This window comes from Schistocerca piceifrons, chromosome 1 (genome assembly GCF_021461385.2).
Source record: "Schistocerca piceifrons isolate TAMUIC-IGC-003096 chromosome 1, iqSchPice1.1, whole genome shotgun sequence".
In the NCBI taxonomy this organism is placed as follows: domain Eukaryota; kingdom Metazoa; phylum Arthropoda; class Insecta; order Orthoptera; family Acrididae; genus Schistocerca; species Schistocerca piceifrons.
Window position 1 is genome coordinate 916,203,605 of NC_060138.1, and position 25,295 is coordinate 916,228,899.

A 25,295-nucleotide genomic window follows, 5' to 3' on the forward strand; every position below is an offset into this window, starting at 1 on the left:
GTATAGAACTTTAATCTCCTTGCAATGTGACAACGCCAACATCAATCGCCACGTTGCAGTTTTGAATAATTAATTAGGGCAGTAATGATAAATAGCAGCGTGGATGTGAACAAATTTGTGGTTCATTGCGCTATGCTAACAGAGATGGCTAATGGATTATCAGTGAGAATGTACTGCATTGCGTTAAGCGCAAATAATTTTTGCAGACATAATTTCAAGCGGGATCGTACTCAGAGTGCTGGTGGCGGGAAGCCAGCAGCACGATAGCCCAGAGATCGAATATTACAACTTCCAGCACCACCAGGGCGGTCTCCAGTGGCAGGGCTTTGATGCCACCAGACAGGCAGGCGGCATTTATGGCAGAACACTGCGAGGCAAGGAGAATGTTTCTCAAAATGAATAACGCAGGGAGGTGGTGTCTCCCCCTCGACCATGTCGCCCTGGCTTCACAAAAGTGTCGTAGGCGGCAATGCCTCTGTGAATCCCCCACTCCATATTTTTTGAGCATGGGACAGAGGGGCGGAATGTGTCCGTTTAGACGTTGGCGCCAAGGAAGCGTCTGGAAAGATTTTAGGACGAGCTGCGACTCCCACAGGTGACCACGATTGGCCAGATGGATGTGACGTAAGCAGTGTTTCCCGCACACTCACAGTCGCATGGGAGTAGTTCTCATTGGTGAAAATTTTGTGAAAATGCTGTCGCTGGACAGCCACCGTAGCAGAGCAGCACACCACACTATATTTTTGGTAGAAATGAGACAGTTGCGTTTCAGCATCCACCCGCTAAGGATGCAGTACTCTGAACTGGATGATGCAGGGTAATTGCGGAATAGCTCTGTACCTTCCCCAGAATTGCGAATAATTTCCGGGAATTATTTCGTATACGTGCACCACTGTGGTTGCACCGACATCACACCTGATCGGCATAACAGCACTGCGAGATCAGACAGCTGGGGACCCTGTCATGGAGCAGAAGAGCAGAACAGGTAATATACGCAGCTCCGCCCGTAGCAAGATTAGTCTTGCAGTTCATAGATGTTAAACGGGTGGCCATTGACCCATTGAGCATCACAGCACATTCTCGCATTACTTCAGTGATTATATACTGATGGAAGTAACGTGACCTAGGATCTCGTGCTGTCATTCAGTTAGGGAGCAGTCCCAATCCGCATTGCTAGGTTTTATAGTTATAGACTAGTGCTATTCTACTTTCTCTGTATTAAGATATTAATCTGACCACTCTCAAGAGGCATCACCTCATTAATTCAGTTTGCTAGTATATGTAACTGTAAAATGGAATAAATCTGATTGGAAATTTGTGGTAAGGTCTTATGGGACCAAACTGCTGAGATCATCGGTCCCTAACCTTACACACTACTTAATCTAGCTTAAACTAACTTACGCTAAGGACGACACACATACCCATGCCCGAGGGAGGACCCGAACCACCGACGAAGGGTGTCGCGCGGACCGTAACAAAACGCCTGAGACCGATCGGCTACCCCGCGCGGTTAAATCTGATTATCTTTCCCGACATTTCCGACTACACAACTACCGAAACAACAACCCTTTCCTAAAACCATGTCATAAATTTAGGTGGGGTTAACTTGGCGTTAATAATTTAATGCATAACTACTTTCTGTAAGGCAAGCGACCTCATCCAATCCGATCCTTCAACAGAGGTTGGGATTATTTAGTCAGATGTCATTAAGCAATAAGAATTGCATTGAGGGAATTTATAGTAGAGTTGCGAGTTCAGCAAATAGTTCATTTGCATATCACCTCACGTTTTCAAAGGAAACTCTGAGGTCGCTTCCCAATATGAACATATGTCGTCGTTAGATGTCCGGATGCATCAAATCTGCTGATACTTTATGCTGCGGCTTTCGATAATGGAAACATCGCGACATGCTGCTTTATCTCTTCAGAGTTCACTGGTGATGCAGAACCTGGTTGGAACGTAATTGTAACAGTATTTGTTGTTGAATAAGATGCCAATGGATGCACACCATGTGGAAATCATTATGACAAAGCAAGCGTTCCAGTTATGAAATTAAGTGCGTAAATTCGATTTCAATTACATATATTGCGCTGTTCCCTGTGCTAATGCCGTAACCTAGAACAACTCTGACGAATACTGAGAAGCTTTCGTGTTGTGATAATTTGATATTAGGTGAGGCATCAAATGCTTCCATGTAACACAGCTGTTCGAAAATGATGATTACTTTTTAATGTCCTGTTCACGAAGAGGTGATGCATGATACTGCGTTGGGAAAAAGTTTACTTGTCATTTTCAGAGGAACCATCTGGTACTCGCACTAAAAGATTGAATGAAATCACAAAAGACTCTAAAACAGGAGGGCTGGACTTGCATTCCCTTGATCATCAAGAATGCGAGTCCAGCGTGCCAGTAACCGCACAATCTCGTTCGGCAGAGTTTCTCGAGAGCCATCTACCAAAAAAACCTTCAACACTATGTTATGGTGTTGTGACTCACAGATAAAGATAACGTAGTGTACCGCCCCATGGACAGAAAATCCCAATTAACAAACTTTGTAGAAATTTAAAGTAGGGAAGTGAGTCATCTTGACACTGACGGCAACTATTGACGACAAAATCTACACTGGTAATATTTTGATTAACACCTATATTATTCAAATACTGAGAATAGCGTAGAAAGAGGGGAGATAAAAGGAAAGGATTATCATATATTCTTTATCAAACATGGATAGAATAAATTCAAAATCATATGTACGAAGGTTAAATCCAAGAAAGTAATTCAGTCAAAGATAACATTACCATGGAAGAGAGTTGTCGCCGCATCGAAAAGGAAATTCAATGAGACTACAATGCAACTCGGATATGGAAATGTTCAGTTAGTTAGTTGCTCTTGAGTCGCTCTATAGTACTTTTGCGATAGTTGTCTGGACGCAAACGCTATTAGATTGTTTCAGTTCTGGAAGAGACTGAAGCATTGCTCAGTCATTCTACTGATGAAAGTTAATCTTTAACGTTCTCAACGCGACGGTACAGTAAGACTAGTGTTAGACTTCGATTGAGTGATATTGGTTTATCGGACTTAGCCTTCGTACTGATGAAGAGTTACAAACTTTGAGAGCAATGGATCAACGACAGAAAAACAATTCGTAGTCTTGAGTAGGACACAATAAAACGGAGACGCGAAGAAAGACAAGTACACCGATTAGTCAGAAGTTGTCGTCAGCGTCACGATTACTGAACTGAACAGAAGTTAATCTTGAATGACATATCGGTGTGCGTCTGTTGTAGGGACAAACAATTACTTACCGGAAGAATAATAAAATATGAATCAAAAGATAAATCTTACGTGTCTCCTAACTCTTTAAATATTTTGAGTGACTAAGTGAGTACATGAATAATGGACAGTGAAGAGTGATTAGTTTAAACCAATATTACGGCATATTAAAAAAGAAAAAAAAATTTACTCCAACATAAGTTATCTCTGGAGTTACGTCGGACCGGTTTTAATAACTGGAATTAGCAACGGCCTAGAAACGCAATAGTAGACAGAAATATTTCATCCTCGGTATGTATGATGTGAAAAAGACCGTAATGATGAAATCAAGAATCAAGATTTTATTTCATCACAGAGCTAACCGGGCATAAAAATAAAAATAAACGATTGCAGGTTATCAGTTCGCACAAGCTGAGAAGACTGTTGCGGACAGATAACAGAATATTTCTAAACCACACGAGGAGTTGTGTTCTTACGAGAGTTACAGGTGCTGTTCCACGTCACACCGACGGGGACGAACATCGTCACGAGTGGTGTCTCCTCCCAGCGAGTGCAGAAGGAGGGAAGGGACGTCACAGTAGGAGGTACCGGGCCTTGGACCTCCACACTAGCTCTTCACCGAACTGCACGACTTGCAGCAGCTTACCTGAAAGCAGCACCGTGGTCCCTACTCTGGAAAGCGGCTGTCTCCATTTCTGATGCTCAGAGGTGCCACCAAAATACAGAGTCACACTTGTTGCACCCACTGTTTAATCTATTTTATTTCTGAATGAAGTATAGGTATTACTAGCGACAATAATTTGGCACTGCCAACCGCCACAACCTGACGTCTGGCGTAGTTCCGTGTATTTTCTTTTTTGCTTTCCAGGTTGTCAGCAAAATACGTTCTCGCTTCCCGCGCCCGGGTTCCCGGGTTCGATTCCCGGCGGGGTCAGGGATTTTCTCTGCCTCGTGATGACTGGGTGTTGTGTGATGTCCTTAGGATAGTTAGGTTTAAGTAGTTCTAAGTTCTAGGGGACTGATGACCATAGATGTTAAGTCCCATAGTGCTCAGAGCCCTTTTTTTTTCAAAATACGTAACTGCCGGTTTACAGGTAATCCGGAATCATTTACTCTGTTAAAAGATATCACTTGTGGCTCTAGAAGGAAGACAGCAGCGTATGTTCCAATAAAAAAAAAATGATATGTGGAACCCAGAGTATACGATCTTCAGTCCACGTACGCTCCAAACGCCTCGCGCTGAAATCGTTTTACTGTATGTGGTTTGATGGCAATCTGTGGACAGGTAAGAACAGAAATTGAAAGATTCATGGTTATATTTCCACGTCATATTAAAACATTGCTTTACCTCATAATATGTCATTTACTTCTGTCAGAGCCCAATACTGGCGAAAAAAAAATACTGTGGTTTAGATTTCATTTTCAAAGTCAGCATAATAGCTACTTGTGTGTATCAGTTCCAGCTAACATGCTTTAGTCACTCACAAACTGGTAATGGTTCAAGAACTTGTATATAATTTTCTTTGCAATGGAAACGTCAATCACTCTTCCTCCCACAGCAAAGTCTTTCAGTTTTATCCGCCTCATAACGACTGCATTGATGGAATTTTCGAGACAATATCACACAAGTAATTGAAAATGAAGTTTATTACTACAAGATAACACTAACAATCAAAAGTATATCAAGTCAGGATAACACCAATCAAAAAAAAACTATAGCATATCAAAATAACAAATGTAGTCCCGTGCTACAGAAGCCAGTGTTTTAGCTATTATCGTTATTAAACTGCAACTCAGCTTCCCATATGACCAAAATTTGAAACGAATACCATCCTTTAGGTCTGCGCCCGGGGCGTTGCTTACAAGATCGAATCTATAAAGAATGTGTTTTGAAACCAATCTGGATTAGTAATTGAGCTCCGAATAAAACCTGCGAGTGAAACCCATCAGCCCTACAACAACCAGCTTTGCATATTATGCAACATTACATTAATAATATGCTACTGCGCACAGCGGTGACACCATCACAGTGAAACAACACCTTATTGTATTCTTGATTGTATTCGTGAAATAAGGGAAGCCCACCCATGGGAGGAGTTGTAGGAAGTAGCTATAATGAATGGAAGTCGGTATCACAATATTAAACATTTATTCAAAATCAAAACCAATATTTTCCCACATCTAACTAGATGCTACCCAAGCCCAGTTTCAGTTACACGAGTCATAAACATTTAGAAAACTTTCGCTCACGTTCAAATGGATCACACTACACGCAGCCAGTTGTGTTGCTTACATTCCTTCCCAGATGGTAACAGCGTGGCGACATGAACGTCATCCTGTCAATTCTGTTAATAACCATGCCAAACCTGCGAGAAATGCAGGACAAAGACACAAGAAAAAGAAGAAAAAAGAAGATTCAGAAACAAAACTCTCATGGAATCTTATTGCAAAATGAGTATTGGCAAACAAAAACACAGAAAATTAACATGAAATACTGATGTTAATTAACTTAATTATGTTGCACTTTAATTGACATCATTAGCAAGATTGAAAGAAGAACGATATCAGAGTTCATTGTCTATGTAACTCACGTTTTCAAACTAACAGCAGGAAGAGCCCAATGAACACTGCATCCAGGATGGAAAATCTACCAGATAAATTGGGGCTGCTGAGAATATTGACTCTTACATATGAAACTGACATGTTACGTGATAGCAAGAAGCGACACTTGTATCTTCAAAATGCACAGTCAGCGCGGGACGACTCTCAGGAAACTTCATTGAAAGGGCGACAGCAATGCTTGTGGCCATTGTGATGAACGTAAGTGTGCCTCGAAGTATGAGACTAGAGAGGAATGCAGTAAAAATTTTCGCAATATGGCGTACAAATGCATATAAACGAAGTACGAGGTTGGTATCGAATTTGAATTGTCTTCTACTGTTGGAGGATTTAGCATACACAGTGTCTATGAACTGTATTGACCAAACAGAAATACTGATGAGATGGAGCAACATTTCTAACGTTTCATGGGAACGGAAGAGTAGGATTCTTGTGACGGCCATGGTGGACGGACACCTGCTGCATCTCGAGTGGAAACTTGAGGGCTCAGGCACCGTTGCGCCTGCGCGTCAGGGATTAACTCCCAGAAACCGCAACTTCATTATGTGCCAAGCAGGCCCTAGGAACCATCCCCGAATTACTGCCCATCTTGAGCAAAGCCTCCTTGCTGTAACTCTAGAGTAGACATGGTATGTCTCGGAATCCGCAACTCCACGTGTGAACCTTTCAGCCACAGGCCAACAGTCAGTACTGGCCGCTCAGTATATGAAATAAAATTTAACTGGACTGATACGGGATCTTTACCAGACATGCTACAATATTCATTTCCAGCAGCGGTTAAGGTAATTAGCAGAGGGACGCTAACTCAATTCACCAATGAAGGGCGCAGGTTTCGATCGTAGTCTCTTCGGCGAACTATACGAGCATTCACGTGAAGTGGGTTGGGACAACCATGGAAAACAGAAATCAGGATTTCCAGACTATGACTTTAGCAATTACGTCCTCACGAATTTGCTGTGAAAAAATGACGATTTCCCTGTCTCTGAACCCCATCACTGGCAGTGATACATCTGCAGTCTCGTAACGGATCCCCCACAGTTAAAACGCCTGTGTTTGATCCCCCTGCCCTTTTTGTAGGAGAGTCCAAACTGCACTGTTACTCGTTAATGATACGTGAGGCCCATGAGACGATACAATGAATCTTCCCCTTGGGCCCCATTTATAGTGGATGCAGGTGGAGGGATTTCGCGCTTTACAGGATTTGCTGCAGGCACAGGTTAATTTTTTCTGCAGTCTTTGTGTGTGTCTGCGTGAGGGTGTGTATGTTTGTGTGACAGAATGGAGTGGGTGAGACCAGCGGGGAGGGGGGTAGGGGATAGGGGAGTGAACAATGGGGGTTGAGGTGGGAGTGCGTGCAGGACGTGTCAGATCTTGGACAGTAGAGTAGAGGTGCGGGAGTGGGGTATCAGTACTTAAGGCACAAAACTATGAACAATTTTTCAAAAACTGAGTAAAAAATGAAATGTCTTTGCGTGTGTGTGTGTGTGTGTGTGTGTGTGTGTGTGTGTGTATTCGAATGACAAATTTTTTGAGACTGTTCTGGGGTATCAGTTGAATGTTCTAAAAGAACTTTGCAATTTTGTGCCTATGTATCAAGTCTTGTGAAAAGCGATGTAAGTTCTAATATACTGTAAAGAATGATATACCAGCTACTGAACATAAAAGAACTAATATGTCCTGTAAAGAAATACAAATGTAGTTGAACTTACAATCATCATCAGTTATCTGCTATATTAGCAGGTCCTTTGCCTCTCCATTTTCTGCGATCCATTGCTTCCTTCTTAAGGCTGCTGTATGTTGTACCGTCCATCATGTCATCCAGTATCTGGAATCTCTTCCTTCCTCGCTTCCTTTTCCCTTCTACATAACCTTCTGAAACTGTTTTTATCAGTCCGTCATTCTTTCTTAATATATGCACAATCCAATTTCTTTTTCTTCTCTTTATTACATCTAGTAACTGCCTTTTCTCTCCCACTCTTCTCAGTACCTCTTCATTTTTTACTCTGTCCATCCAACTTATTCCTTCCATCTTCCGCCATGTCCAGATCTCAAAAGCCTCCAGCCTTTCTCTGTCTTTTTTCCTCATAGTCCATGTTTCAGCGCCATATAGAAGAACACTCCATACAAGACATTTTATGAGTCTCTTTCTGAGTTCTCTGTCCATACCGCTGCAGAAGATTCTCCTTTTCTTATAAAACGCCTCTTTTGCCATTGCTATCCTTGTTTTAATTTCTGTGGTGCACTTCCAGTCGGTGTCTATCCTGCTTCCAAGATACTTAAAATTTTGCACCTGTTCTAGTGTTTCTCCATTCAGCACAATTTTTATTTCCTTATTTCCTCCTATTGCCAATACTTTTGTTTTATTTGTGTTAATTTTCATTCCATATTTTTTTCCGTTAGTTGCAATGGTGTCCACCAAATCCTGTAATTCTTTTTCCCCTGTGGCTAGAAGGACCATGTCATCAGCAAATCTCAAGCACCCTACTCTTCTTCCTCCAATTTCTGCTCCTTTGTCATCTAATGAGCATTGGTCAATCATATTTTCCAAGTACAGGTTGAAAAGAGTAGGTGATAAACAGCATCCTTGTCTTACTCCTTTCCCTAGTCTGATCCAGTTTGTACTTCCTCCTCTCACTTTAACTGAAACTTTTTGATTAAGGTACAATGAGTTTATAAGTCTTCTGGTTTTCCAGTCCACTCTCTTTTCCCTCATAATAGTCGCCAGCTTGTCCCAAACCACATTGTCAAATGCCTTTTCTAAATCGATGAAGCACATATATAGGTCTCTTCCTTTTTCAATAAACCTTTCTCCCAAGATTCGTAGGAGCCCTATTGCATCTCTGGTGCCCGTATTCCGTCTAAAGCCAAACTGCTCCTCGCCGAGATTCTCCTCTATTACTTTTTCAAGTCTTTTATTAATTATTTTTAACATCACTTTGGCTGCATGTGAAATGAGGCTGATTGTCCTGTGCTCGCTGCATTTCTTGGTTCCTTGTTTTTTCGGCAATGGAATCATTACTGTTGTCAAAAAGTCCTCAGGCCATTCACCACTGTCATATATTTTATTACATAACCTCAATATTTCTCTTATTCCATTGTGGTTCAAGCATTTTAGTATTTCTCCCGGTATTGTATCTGTACCTACTACTTTGCCATTTTTCATTGCATCAATGGCAGACTTTACTTCTTCCATTATGATGGTCGGTCCTTTCTCTTCATCACTTACACTGTTGTGTGGTTCAAGTTCTAGAGTTTCTGGTTTGCTATTTGTGTCATATAGCTCTTTTATATATTCTTCCCATCTCTGGAGGACATCGTCACGATCTTTATACACTACCTCTTCGTCTTTACTCAAAATTTCCATAGTAGCACTTCCTGCTCTGTTTTGTTCCCATGTCATAGTCTTTACTCTGTTGTATAGTAAGTCGTATCTTCCTTTCCTGTCCAGTTCTTCAATTTCATGACATTCCTCTTTTAGCCATTTTTTCCTAGCCTGCTCTGTTTCTCTTCGCAGTTCGTTATTTAACCTTCGGTATATCTTTCTTGCATCTTCAGTGTTCTTGTTTTTCAATTTTCTTCTCTCCTCCATCTTGGAAATCATTTCTTGTGTGACCCATGGTTTTTTTGACCTTTTCCCTTTTACATATCCTATATTTTGCTGTCCTGCTTTAATGATTCCTTCTTTCAGCATATTCCAGTACTCATTGGCATTATCAGGTGCTTCCTTGTCTCGTAATGTGATTAGAAACTCCCGAGACAGCATTTCTGTAATTTGTTCTTTGTTGGACCTTATCTTCTCTAGATCCCATTTCTTCACCATTGTTGCCTTTTTCAGTTTTTTCATTCTTATTTCTATTTCTGCCATAAGTAAGTTGTGGTCACTATTAATATCTGCACCTGGTAATGTGTGCACCTTCTTGATTCCATTCCTGTATCTTTCTTCTACCAGTATAAAATCGATTTGGTTTCTATATTTATCCCCTGGTGATTTCCAAGTGTAGAGCCTCCTCTTATGGTTCTTGAACCATGTGTTTGCCACTATCAGCTGCCTTTCCCTGCAGAAGTCAATTAACCATTCACCTCTGTCATTTCTCTTTCCAATACCATGACTGCCTACTATGTTTCCCTCTTTCCCTTCTCCCACAATGGCGTTCCAGTCTCCCATTACTATTTTGCAGCATTTTTTATTTTCGTCCATTATTCTCTCTATTACATTGTATGTTTCCTCTACAATCTGGTCATCATGTTCTGAAGTTGGCATATACACCTGGACAATCAGTAAATCTTTTTGTGCTCCTTTCAGCCTTACACCAATAACCCGGTCATTTGCATAGTCTACATATTCCACACATTTAGCCAATTCCTTTGTCATAATCATTCCTACTCCATTAATTCCTTTTACTTCTCCTTCTGAGTAGTAGAATACATATTCATCTGACTGCAACTCTCCATGTCCATTCCATCTTACTTCAGCAACTCCTACGAGGTCCATATGATTCTTTTCCATCTCTCTTTTAAGGTGTTCAAGTTTTCCTGCTTGTAGCAGAGTTCTGACATTCCAGGTACCAATTCTCGTTTTGATTTTTTGCCTCCTTTCAAGTTGTCCCCCCCGGAGATCCGAATGGGGGACTATTTTACCTCCGGACACTGATTTAACATGAGAGGAAGCCATTTTTGGTGCATAAAATGGAGACTGCATTATGCAGGGAAGATAATCTGCGGTGGTATTCCGTTGCCTTCCGCAGTTCTGGAGGCCGCCCCTAACATGGGATACAGACGCCTTTTGCAGCCGCCCGCTCCGGGTCAGACGCTGCATGAGAAGTATAGGTTGGAAAATGAAAGACCCCTAGCCCTCGAAACCTAATAGCGTCAGGGTCGGAAAAGAACAAGAGCTGGCCTAGGGTGGCCACATAGGAAAGATAAGAGTGAGGAGCCTGGCATAAGTAAGTGGAAGCAATGCCAGGACTCAGCTCGGGGCCCCGTGGTCGCCAGCCACGTATCACTAGGTGTGACTCCCTGAGGATGAACTTACAATACGGAAAAAAAAAATTACCGTTGAATAGTGAATCTCCAGAGATAATAGTTTAGGTTTATCAAAGTCACACTCTGAAAATTAATGGATACAGTCCGCTTCCTACCTGGACATTTTCAACACAAACAGCTGAAGTAATTTTTTTGAAGTGCAATACAGATTGATGATAATACAAAATTTTAAGAAAGGTTTGTCATTGTTAGTATAATATAATGAAATTACTTTACAATAAGAATAAGTAGAAAAAATGTGTTATTTTCTCTCAGGATCATAGGGACCAGGTATCCAAAGTTGTTTGCTCCTAGAGCGAGTTACAACATAATTCACAAATGATGATAACTGAAATTTAAAAAAAAAATTAAACAATAACAGGTCACGAAAGCAAGATACCTGCAGTAGTTTATAAGGCCACATTACAGCGAAACGCCCTAAACTACTGCGAGAAAATCTTCTTTGGATAAAAATACTGTTCCACAAAAGAAGCTTTTAGACTTAGATTTAAAAATTTCGAGTTTACCACTCACATTTTTCTTTTCCTCAGGTAGCCTATCGAAAATCAACTGCGGTGTAGTGCACACTTTTCCGAACAGTGGTTAACGATGTATTACCCAAATACAAAGATATATCTGTCTAGTGTTCACTGAATGAGTAATACACTTCCTTTTGAATGAGTCCATATTACTAACCATAAATTCCATGATGTGCTGTATGTTCGGGGATGAGAGCGTTGTCTTTCAGAGATGCAGTGACTGATAACGAACGTAACGACAGACAACATCGAGGAAGTAAGCTACCACGAAATCGGCTGTTGTCTCTTACATAGATACCGGATGAATTAGACTTTGGATATTATATTCGTGAATAATTGTGGTGAGGTGAAAATCTGTTCTAGATTTATTCCACAAAAATTTCTGACAGTCAGAAGACAAGATTGGATGGTATATACTGGAAATTTGATTGATACTTGCGCTTCAGAAAACCATTATCACAGTGAAAGTTGGCTACACTGAGTCACAGCGCCAAAGATTGCGCCAAAGAGTTTCATCCCGCCGCCTCCACTGGCAGTGCTTGTTCAGAAGTTGCTGTGGGCAGTGTTTGTTGAGACGATGTTGATAGCAGTACTAGTTGTGAGTATGTCATGTGCAGTTGTTCTGATGGTCTAGACAGCCGATGCTGTTCGATTGGGGTTGTTGTAATGATCAGAGTGTATTTTTCGTCAATATATATGAGGTAAAAAAAACATTTTTTTTATTTCAAATTTCCTAACTAACAATGCCTCTTGGTCACAGGTTCAGTCAACAAAGCATCTGGCTTGTGTTCATGTATTAGAGTGTAATTCTGGTTTCTATGTGCAATTATAGTATTTCTGTTTTTTTTTAATTACTTCAGTGTAAATGGTGTTTAAAATATCTTGTCTTATTGAGGAAGAACCGTGCCAGATGTGTACGTTGAATCACACTTCCACACACAGAACAGTTACATTTGTGCTTTGTTGTTTCGTGGCTTTTACAGTTGCTGGGGACTTAATTAATTAATTGTGTTAACGGAAATTTCCTTTCATTCTTTGTTGTTATTCTATGCAGTCAGATTGCGTACTAATACTACTCAGGGCCAACCGGTTACGAGACTGCGTAACCCGACAGACGGCTACTAAAATTAAAATTATTTGCATTATATTTAATTAAGCCCCCATGCGCGTGGCGACCGCTGCTTCGGATCGCCCCTTGGAATTCTTTTGATAGTAAAAGTAGCAGACAGTAGTATTGTTGTAGTAATTTGTAGTTTAGTAACTGTAGTCTATATTGCATGTGTAGATTTGGTAATTGAACATTTGTAGTTGTCTTGTCACTCTTCTAATGGTAATTTTGCAGAATTTAATTTTTGATGTCTTGTATACGGGTTTGACAATTTTGTGCAAGTATGAAGCTTTCAGTTGTTCGTTAATCGTGTTTGTCGGAAAGCATTTCGTGTGAATGGTATTGTTGGAGATAAAGTGTCATTGTGTGTAATTTTCGTATAGTGACGAGTTTTGTATGTTTTGTAAATGATTACGCGATCGATGAAAAAGGCAAAAATGATGGATAGTCAGAATGACGAAATTGTTGACATGGCGAACTCGCCAACACAGGAGAACAGTATGATAAATAATGAAGTTGAAAACAATTTAATAAGTCGGGAAAATAGTCCTGAACCATTTCAAAACTTTTCACAATCAAAAAATTTTCAGAATACGAGATTAACGACAGAAGATTCTGGAATAGTATCAGACACAGATAGCTTTACAGCTATGACGGAGGAATCTGATTTTGCGGGAAATGTTAGGGGCGAAAAGAATTTCGAACCAGTCAATGTGGAGCAGTTGATGAGTGCAATATTAAATTTGGAATCTGAATTAAAAACAGTGGGATCACAGTTAGACTCACAAATAGGAGCAATTAAAACTGAGATGGGAACAAGGGAAACACGGTTAGACTCACTGGGATCACAGTTAGGATCTGAATTAAAAACAGAAATGGGAACATTGGCAACACGGTTAGAAACTGATATGGGAACAATCGAAACACGGTTAGACTCACGAATAGGGACATGTTTTAAAAACATGAAAGATGAATTAAAGAAAGAAATTAGCGAAGAAGTACAACCGAATTTGAATGCTCACAATAATAGAATAATTTCAATAGAAACAAGACAAAAGGAACAGGATAGAGAACAGGAAGAAAGAGATCGCGTGATAGTACAAAAATTTTCAGACTTACATTTACAACGTGTACACGATAAGGAAGAAATATTTGAAAGAATCGAGGAATCAGTACCAATTGACAGAATAAATAACCTAAAGTAACAGTATGAACAGTTAACTACTAAATGTGTCAATACCGAAACCCGAGTCGTGACACGGAAGACGTAAATAAACAGAAAGAACAGATAGGTGACTTATCGGAAAGAGTTGAGGAGATTTCAGATAAAGTGACAAGTCTTAGTTTAAATGGGGACAGAGATTCAGATGATACAGCTCCATTGCCATTTGCAGAAACCGAAGAGTACCAGAACATAAATAAACGTGTTGAAAATCAGGGAAAATTTAATGAACGCGTTAAAAGGGAATTTGAGGCATTACGAAAGCAAGTCAAACAAATTGAAGGCGAAATCGTAGGAAAAGACAGTAGAAGAAATTTAGGATCACCGATAGCGGGGGGCTTTGAAGAAAATAATTTATTTCATTTACGAGATGCAACAAGAGAGCGCCAGGCGCGCGAACTTGACGATAATCGACATTCGGACTGCGACAGACGCGGTAGGTCTTTGTCCCCACGAGGCGAAAACTTTGACTATAAAAACTTTTTAACTGTTCGGAAATTTAAGATCTTTCGCAATTCTAAGAATGACATACATCCATGTTTATGGTTAGATCAATTTACGTACGCACTTCCTCCAAATTTGCCACTAAGTCACAAACTGGAATTTATGTGTGGCTAATTAAGTCCTCAGGGGATTCGCTACACTAAGTGAATATGTGCCGTAGCGTGCACAGGGCCCTGAGCTGTAGTGGTGCTATTTTCCTTTTAGTTTTCTGCACCGCTGCCTACTCTTTTACTATTCTTTGTATCTATCAAAACAACTCTTCAACTATCAATCTATCTAGAAAAGGACTCGGTAAAGAATAACCGGATATGACTATTTTACCCAAAAGTGATTTCGGAAATTACTGTTTGGACTTACTGTATCTTCAGCAGCATTCATTCGTAGTTTAAACGAAATTTTACTCGTTTATCTTCGTGACAATATTACTTCATATGTTGACTATATTCTTATTGCTAAACGTTCTTGGAGTGAGCATAACAAAATTTTGGATTCATTATTACGTATTTTTGCAAGAGTTGGTATTACAGTGAACTTGGAAAAATCTGAATTTGGTCGTTCTCAGGTGAAATTTCTTGGTCATATTATTTCTACAGAAGGTATTCTTCCTGATCCAGAGAAGCTAGACGCTATTCGTAATTATGCTGTTCCTACTACAAAACGTGATGTTCGTAGTTTCCTTGGTGTCTGTAATTTTCTTAGACGCTTTGTTAGATTGGACAATTTGGCCACACCTCGTTTATGTGAACTATCTGGAAATAATTCTAATTGGTGTTGGGATGAGGAAGCTCAATCAGAATTTGAACAACTTCGTGATGCTTTAGTTGCTGCTCCACTTCTTTCACATCCGAATTTATCTAAAGATTTTTGTTTGGCGGCGGACTCATCATACTAAGGCCTAGGTGCATATTTATTTCAAGAGATAGAAGAAAACGGCGTTGTAGTACAGAAAACTATTGCATTTGGAAGTTGTGTTCTCTCTAAATCAGAAAAGAATTATTCGATTACGAAACTTGAAGCCTTGGCTGTTGTTTGGGACATTTTTGTATGGGAGACATACTAAGGTTTACACCGATCATCGAGCTCTGGAATTTCTTATGTCAACAAAATTAACTCATGGAAGATTGTCACGATGGGCGCTGTATCTACAGGAATTTGATTTTAGTATTGTTTACATACAGGTTTCTTCAAATATTATTGCTGATGCTTTATCACGTGCACCTAAGGGTTTGAAACAAAGTGCTGAGGAGGACTGCAAGGAAAACAATTATTGTTTGATGTATATTAAAGGTGTTGCGTTTGAAAATTTTATTTCTTCTTCGGTCCAGGACATCGCTAAGGAGCAAAATAAGGATCCAATCTGGAAGGACATTAAGGAGAAGTGGAGGAGAAAGGAAAGCGTAGCGATTAGACAGTATTATTTAGTTCGCAATGATATTCTTTTTAAACGAAAATCGGTCGACAACTCTGTTTGGTTAGTTTGCATTCCTGATGAGTGGGTTAATAAATTGATTTGGCATGCACATTTCAGTTATGCACACTTTGGTCCCAGAAAATGCTTTCATAAATTACGAGAAAATTGCTACTTCAGTAATATGGAAAAACGTATTCGATCTGTTCTTGCCAAATGCAAATTATGTCAAAAGGCTAAGCCGCCAACTATTTCTCACAGAGCACCGTTGTTTCCTATCATCCCAGTGAAATTAAAGGAGATGGCTGCAGTCGAGTTGTTCGCTCCAGTGGTTCGTTCTACTAATGTTTTGCGTACATTTTGGTAGTAGTGGAATTGACATCAAAATATGTTTTACACCTTTACGCAAAGCAACAGCTCGTTCAGTATCTAATGCTTTCATCAAACACTTTCTTAAAGAAGTGGGTCATGTTGATAAGGTTATATTAGATAATGGATCACAGTTTCGCTCTAAAATTGGGCTTTGTACTCTACGGCGTCGTAAGATTAAACCAATTTTCATTTCACTTTTTCACCCTCAATCTAACGCTTCAGAGAAATGGATGAAGGAAATCAATAAATTGTGTCGACTTTATTGTCATCAGAATCACAGAACGTGGGATCAGTATCTTCATATTTTTCAAAACATTCTGAATGAACTCCCTAATGATTCAACTTCTTTACCGCCTATATTGATATTAAAAAATAGAGCACTGACAGATCGCATTTCTGAAATCGTTCCTTTTCCGCCTTCACGGAAACTACGGCATTCTGAAGTTGTCAACCTGGCTCTACGAAATATTGCATCTGCGGCTGCTAGAAGAGAGAAATCAGCTAAACGTTCTGGTCGTTTAAAAACCTTGTCGGTTGGTCAAAAGGTGTTAATTAAGTCTCATAGTTTGTCTCACAAAGGAAAAGGCTTGTGTCGCAAATTTTTCCTGCTTTATAAAGGTCCATATAGAGTTCGCAAAATTATTCGTGATAACACTGTCGAAGTAGAAACTCTTAAATCTCGGCGCTCTAAGGGAATACATCATACATCGAACGTTAAAATTTTTGTGGAATGACATACTTTTAAGAAACTAGCAGTTATACGTAAACACACGGAGAGTACAAGGATACCGCGCCGTGTTCTGGCGGCGGCACATACTCAAAGCAACAGTCAAGTCTGCGCGCCGCACAAGACAGTCGTTGACCGCAAACAATTACTTCCTACGTCACGCGTACCTACAGCTGATCGAGCGCTCAGTGCGAATGCACTAACAGCCGTAAACAAATACACGGTCTAATTTCTCTAATTAAATTCAGTATAAAGCTATAGTGACTTGATAAATTATGTTATTAACGTTCAGTATTTTTCAGGATACGGTTGTATAAAATATTTAAGAACTTCAGGTAAACTCTGTGTGTGTCCGGCGTTAAGAGGACTTGCTATCGAGAAATTTTCAGGAAGAATGTAATTTCGAAGAAGAAACTAATAAACCAAAAAGGTAACTATTAATTGAGTTTATTTTTCAGGTTACATATTTCCACTTAGGTACGTACTTTAGACGTAATTTGCTGCTCGCGATTACGTGATTTATACTTTGTGTTAACTGATTTTGACAATGATTTATTAATGAACAGGGTTGTTACTTGTGTATATTATGCATCGCTTGGCTGCTATGCTTTTTCACTGATGTCAAATTTTTTTTACTATGTGCCTGCTGTAGTTATTTATTTAAATTATAATTGTAACCTGATTAGCTGTGGTGATAGTGTTATGTATGTAGATTATACTTTGTGATGTATCTGCTTGCGCCTTCATGTTTACTTATTAAGATTACATATGAACATTTATTTGCTTATGCTGATATGATGCTAATGACCTGTTTATTATGTACGATATATATTTGCTGCTTTGCGTATGGATTGCATATTTACACATTTTTGTTTTGTTGTCATAACTACTCTTTAATTTGGTATATAGAAATGCTGATATACTGTGTACGAACATAGAGTTTAGGTTACACTATGGTATTAATTATAGACTGTTTGCTTGGCAGAGCCTCGTTGTAAGGATTGTGCTGCATCCACTTGTTGACATTCTGTTCTCTACTGCTATATTTACTCGCTATTGCATGTTTTGCTTACGCTCAGTGCCTTATATTTTTAAGATAAGAAAATGAACTGCTATAATTCTACGAACGACGTTGGTACAAGAAACTTCATTGAAGTCACATGAGCTGGAGGTTTTATGGAAGCTGTATAAATTTATGCTAATAGGAAGGAAGCTAACGACATGACATACCAACACTAGGTTTAGACCATTGACAGTTAATACACTGCATTCTTCGTGAGCAATTGAAATAGCAAGTGACACTTGACACAAGAAATACTCCACATGTTTGCTTCGGTTTTGCCATGATTCTTGAAGTGGTGTACACACTGTGGAATATTACGATCATTCACACTCCATACTCGAACTTACTTACTGAAAGTTATTCAACCTAAACACTGTTAGAGATCATCTATGCATTTCTTTTATTTAATGATGGACAAGGTAACCAAAATGTATTTTATGATTCATAATGAGTAGAAGATTTGGGTCAGATGGATTACACAGAGGTTGTGTGTGGACATTGTGCCATCAGATTGTATGGGATGATGAATTGAAGTTTGCACTAGGATTTTATCTGTACTTGTTCGAGGAGACTGACTAGAGGAAAGTGTTGTTATGGAAGTGAAATGATATTGGTGATAAGGTTTATATGAATCGACGTATTGAAGAGGTATTATTGAGGTATTGAGATTGTGTAAAGTTGATGATTATTGGAGTTTTGGTGGACAAGAGGTAAGGTAAATGGTATTGGTGATAAGGTTTATATGTATCTACGTAAGAGGCATTATTAAAGTATTGAGATTATGTGATGGTGATGATTATTGGAGTTTTGGTGGATAAGAAGTGAAGTAAGTGAGGAGAATATTTTTTTTGTTGGTCTATATGGAACAAGGAGGATGAAGATGGCAGACTAGAACACTCAAGTGGGAGGAAGATTGTCTACACACACACTTTGTTAAATCAATAAGCAGTATATACTTTTTTTGGAGAGAGGAAGTAATTGCATATCTTGGCATACTGACAGTTGTTCAGCAACTGTACATTTTGATCTGGCTTGGCAAACATTGGTCTTGACATGATGACTATGACGTTGACTAACTATTATTGACTGTTATACATTGCTGCCACTACTACTTGATACGCATGTTGAACATCAAATTTTGTCAGAATTGCATTTACACAGTTAACACTATTCAATTACACAGTAGTACTTAAATGTGGATGAAAGATGAGTGGGTGTGTTTTCCCTTTCTAATCCCAAATTATTGGTACCGACCTATTTCATAAATATTATTTTACTTGTTTGTTGCGGCTTGCACTGACACCCATAGATGTTATAGGTTTACTGATATTTATGTATTTGTAATATTTAATATGACAATTATCTGATATCATTTGTGTGTTCATTATAATTTGTATGTTTAGTGTAAGAGCATTGATAATAATTTTGTAAAAGCAATTGTGTGTGCATTCAAACTGTTGTTTCTGGGTGCCACTTGGAAATGTTTAATTTCTGCTGATAAACTCTGATGAACTGTCTGATTAGTGATAGTGAATATTATGGACTGTTACTTGCACCTGTTCAACATTGCTGGGTGCCACTGATGGAACTGCTTCTACTGATATGATGTCACTTGTTGCTGTCTGCACCTGTTCAACATTGCTGGGTGCCACTGATGGAACTGCTTCTACTGACATAATGTCACTTGTTGGTGTCTGCACCCGCTCAACATTGCTGGGTGCCACTGATGGAACTGCTTCTACTGAAATGATGTCATTTGTTGCTGTCTGCACCTGTTCAACGTTGCTGGGTGCCACTGATGGAACTGCTTCTACTGAGATGATGTCACTTGTTGCTGTCTGCACCTGTTCAACATTGCTGGGTGGCACCGATGGAACTGCTTCTACTGACATAATGTCACTTGTTGGTGTCTGCACCTGTTCAACATTGCTGGGTGCCACTGATGGAACTGCTTCTACTGAAATGATGTCACTTGTTGCTGTCTGCAACTGCTCAACGTTGCTGGGTGTCACTAATGGAACTGCTTCTACTGAAATGATGTCACTTGTTGGTGTCTGCACCTGCTCAACATTGCTGGGTGTCACTAATGGAACTGCTTCTACTGACATAATGTCACTTGTTGGTGTCTGCGCCTGCTCGCCATTGCTGGGTGCCACTGTTGAAGCTGTTTAAATACTGCTGATGAAATGTTATGAGACTGCTATTTGCAGCTGTTGACCATTGCTGGGTGCTACTGTTGGAACTGTCAACTACTCTGAGGAGTGCTACTTGTTTATTGAACTACTGACAAGATTTTATGTGAATATTTGTATAAACTGATTTTTTGTGTATTTACTGTTTATGAAATGTTATGAGACTCTTACCTGCACATATTCGTCATTGCTGACGCTATTGATTGAATTGTTTAACCACATGATACTTGTGTAAACTATTATGTATAATCACATGTATGCAAGCATTTGTATTCCTTACTGTATTTTATATATTAGGTTATTGAAGGGTCAGTGCAAAGCCCAAATTTATTTAGTTACGTGATATTTACTTATTAATATTATCTTTTATTTTGTTTGTATTTTTTTGGACGAATTTGGTGGTATTTTCACCACCAATGCTGGCAAAAATACCATGGAGGAGGGGCATATGAAAGGTGGCTACACTGAGTCACAGCGCCAGAGATTGCGCCAAAGAGTTTTATCCCGCCGCCTCCACTGGCAGTGCTTGTTCAGAAGTTGCTGTGGGCAGTGTTTGTTGAGACGACGTTGATAGCAGTACTAGTTGTGAGGATGTCTTGTGTAGTTGTTCTGATGGTCTAGACAGCCGATGCTGTTCGATTGGGGTTGTTGTAATGATCAGAGTGTATTTTTCGTCAATGTATATGAGGTAAAAAAAAACATTTTTTTTTATTTCAAATTTCCTAACTAACAATGCCTCTTGGTCACAGGTTCAGTCAACAAAGCATCTGGCTTGTGTTCATGTATTAGAGTGTAATTCTGGTTTCTATGTGCAATTATAGTATTTCTGGTTTTTTTAATTACTTCAGTGTAAATGGTGTTTAAAATATCTTGTCTTATTGAGGAAGAACGGTGCCAGATGTGTACGTTGAATCACACTTCCACACACAGAACAGTTACAATTGTGCTATCTTGTTTCGTAGCTTTTATAGTTGCTGGGGACTTAATTAATTACTTGTGTTAACGTAAATTTCCTTTCATTCTTTGTTGTTATTCTATGCAGTCAGATTGCGTACTAATACTACTCAGGGCCAACCGGTTACGAGACTGCGTAACCGGACAGACAGCTACTAAAATTAAAATTATTTGCATTATATTTAATTAAGCCCCCATGCAACAGGGGATGAGAACTCTTACTACCTGTTCGATCGCGGCTCCGGGTTGTGAAGGGCTTCAGACACGAGCGGTACATTGCTGGCAATTTGCAATATCTTCCGAAGTCGGTCGCTGTCTGCGACCCCGACACAAGAGAATAATTTACCAAGGTATTTCAAGCAATATTACGAATGCTACTGTTTCGAAAAGTTCTGTAATGGGAAAAGAACTGCCTTATTTTACAGCGGTGGTAGTTGTTCTGTGTAAGGGTAGCTGTCCTGTGTAAGTCGACTAACTCTCGCAAAAAAGAAAAAAATCCGGGAGTAAAATTTATCAAACTTGTTTTGGAAAACTTTTCTTTAGAACTGCAGGGTAATCATCAAGGAAGTGTTCACCTTAATTACCCACCCACCCTTCAAAAAAAAAAAAAAATCCTGTGATGACTTTAGTTTTATAATTCAGTTTATAATATGACTCAATCCTATCGGACCAAGCGAGGTGGCGCAGTGGTTAGCAGCCTGAACTCGCATCCGGGAGGACGACGGTTCAAACCCACACCCGGATATCCTGATTTAGGTTTTCCGTGATTTCCCTAAATCGCTTCAGGGAAATGGCAGGATGGTTCCTTTCAAAGGTCACTGCCTATTTCCTGCCTCATTCTTCCCTAATCCGTTGGGACCAATGACCTCGCTGTTTGGTCCCTTCCCCCCCCCCCCCCCCCCCCCCCAAAAAAAATGGTTCAAATGGCTCTGAGCACTTTGGGACTTAACTTCTGAGGTCATCAGTCCCCTAGAACTTAAAACTACTTAAACCTAACTAACCTAAGGACATCACACACGTCCATGCTCAAGGCAGGATTCGAACCTGCAATCGTAGCGGTCGCGCGGATCCAGACTGTAGCGCCTAGAACCGCTCGGCCACTCCGGCCGGCGGTCCCTTTCCCCACATCGACCAAACAATCAACCGTCTTCTGTGTAAGTTAAGGCCACACTTGGTTTGCACGATGTTCTGGTTGTATTTTTAACTCAGGGTTGAGAACCGTTAAATCTAGACACACATCCTAAATTTTTAGGACATCCGTTTTCAAAGTAGACTATCACTGTTACATAATAAGTTACATTTTTCGTATATACTGTGGGTACTTATCTTTTCGGCCTGTATTTCACAAATACGTCTTACAGTCTTCACTTCTTTCTTTCGTTTATTAATCATTTATTAATCCTTTTCCACTTCTTTTAGTTTATTTACAATAATTTCCGCTGCGGCTTGGAAATCGCAAGGCGCCTATAAATAAGTCATCAACAGCTGTGCTCTTTGTTTCGAGAACACTTGTGTCAAATTGTATGACAGGAAGTTGTTTATACGAGTATGAAATGCCAATAGACTTAAGTATACCTTCAGAGCCGGTATTCTTTAAAAATCGAATTATAATATTCACTTTATTTTACATCAGACTGGTTGGAAGTTAAATTTAAAAACATGTTGCGTTGTTTCATTAGTAACTCAAAATCACGAGGTGCAGTTCTGCATAGTATATGGCCGTGCGGTTAAAGGCGCTGCAGGCTGGAACCGCAAGACTGCTACGGTCGCATGTTCGAATCCTGCTTCGGGCATGGATGTTTGTGATGTCCTTAGGTTAGTTAGGTTTAACTAGTTCTAAGTTCTAGGGGACTAATGATCTCAGCAGTTGAGTCCCATAGTGCTCAGAGCCATTTGAACCATTTTGAACCTGCATAGTATGACTTGGTGTTAAAATACTCTCACTTCGAAAATCAAGAGTGTGCCGTGCACGCAAATTTTCTGACAAGGCGTCGGCAATCGGTCGAACTGGTGCCGTTTCCTGATTTTGGCCTTGTCTAGTTGAAAAGGCCGTTAGCCGCCGAAAATGCGGATACAGGGTGTTACAAAAAGGTACGGCCAAACTTTCAGGAAACATTCCTCACACACAAATAAAGAAAAGATGTGGACATGTGTCCGGAAACGCATAATTTCCATGTTAGAGCTCATTTTAGTTTCGTCAGTATGTACTGTACTTCCTCGATTCACCGCCAGTTGGCCCAATTGAAGGAAGGTAATGTTGACTTCGGTGCTTGTGTTGACATGCGACTCAGTGCTCTACAGATTTTCTGTGAACGTTTGGGCAGGCATTGTTGGTGATGTCTTGATTGGGCCCCATGTTCTTCCACCTACGCTCAATGGAGCACGTTATCATGATTTCGTACGGGATACTCTACCTGTGCTGCTAGAACATGTGCCTTTACAAGTACGACACAACATGTGGTTCATGCACGATGGAGCTCCTGCACATTTCAGTCGAAGTGTTCGTACGCTTCTCAACAACAGATTCGGTGACCGATGGATTGGTAGAGGCGGACCAATTCCATGGCCTCTACGCTCTGCTGACCTCAACCCTCTTGACTTTCATTTATGGGGGCATTTGAAAGCTCTTGTCTATGCAACTCCGGTACCAAATGTAGAGACTCTTCGTGCTCGTACTGTGGACGGCTGTGATACAATACGCCATTCTCCAGGGCTGCATCAGCGCATCAGGGATTCCATGCGACGGAGGGTGGATGCATGTATCCTCGCTAACGGAGGACATTTTGAACATTTCCTGTAACAAAGTGTTTGAAGTCACGCTGGTACGTTCTGTTACTGTGTGTTTCCATTCCATGATTAATGTGATTTGAAGAGAAGTAATAAAATGAGCTCTAACATGGAAAGTTAGCGTTTCCGGACACATGTCCACATAATATATTTTCTTTCTTTGTATGTGAGGAATGTTTCTTGAAAGTTTGGCCGTACCTTTTTGTAACACCCTGTATAGAGGCTAGCGTAGCGTGAGCAGAGTTGTGTTACGTTGACGTCTGGAGACAGTGTTGATGCCCGTTTTAGTGTGTTGGGCAGGGTCCAGTGCTGCTGATATCGGCCGAGCAGTCATAAGGAGGCGGCGGATACGGGAATAAGTAGTTGTTGTGCCGTGGCAGTCACCTTGGACAGCCGCTTGAAATATCACAGTCGACGGCTGAGCGTTGATGTGCCGATCACGTTACAGACTGGACCTTATGTTGTAATTCCCAGCGTCTGGGAGACTTTTTTATTTCTGTCGCTGAGGAACCTGTGCTCGTTTGGCTGTGATTTTGGCTGGATGCATTTAGTCCGTTGACCGTAGCTGTTGAATTACCACAAACCTACTAAACTTTTATACAATGTGATCCAAATTAAAGTGTCGGCAGGTCTCGCATGCTGTAATCCCATCCGATGAGCGTTCGGCTTTGTATTTCGTAATTACTGTGATACATAATTTTCTGTTAATTGGAGAGAGTAGTTGACGCTTAAAATTGTCTTTACCGAGTTGGCAGATATATGTCAGTGGCAGCTCACAAGTAATTCTTCTTACTGTGTGAATTTCGATTTGTATTTTGTCATTATCGTGATACATAAATTTTATGCTAACTAGAGAGAGTAATTAACGTTTAAAATTGTCTTGTGGCATGTTACTTCTTGCCACCGAATGCATTCGGATTTGTATATTGTACTACTGAAATTTAATGTACTGTTTATTTATGTTGTAGGCAGACTGTGTGCCGGTTATGGTTTCTATATAATACTGCTTGGGACGCGCCATTGATTCTTACTACCTGAATTATATCTGGCAGCGAAATGTTTTGGTACGGATCATTATCAAATAATGTAACAGATTAAAGAGTTGTTAAGTTGCTGTACTGAAAGAAAGCCTTAGGTATTAGATAACTTGGTGTTAAATTGTTCCTTTTGATTTTACAAATCGATCATTTTAAACCAGTTTGCGTTTTCACTTCTATTTGCAGAGAAGGCAGCCGGCTCTACTACTGTCAGCCTGTACTATGAGCTGCTGTAGAGACCCAGCGATCGAAAGCAAGTTTTGACAAGTCGAGATTATAGCACCGAATCCGTGCGAGTGTGGACATGCAAAAGTTTGTTTTGGATTGTGCATTGTCATTACTCATAGTTAGAGCTCACAAGTCAGTCGGGCTGAATAGTCTGCTGCACGCTCTCCCTTATATCGTTTTTGTGCAGGAAGTTACGTTTTTGTATCGCTGCGTCATAGTCGAGTGAAAACATATGTTCCG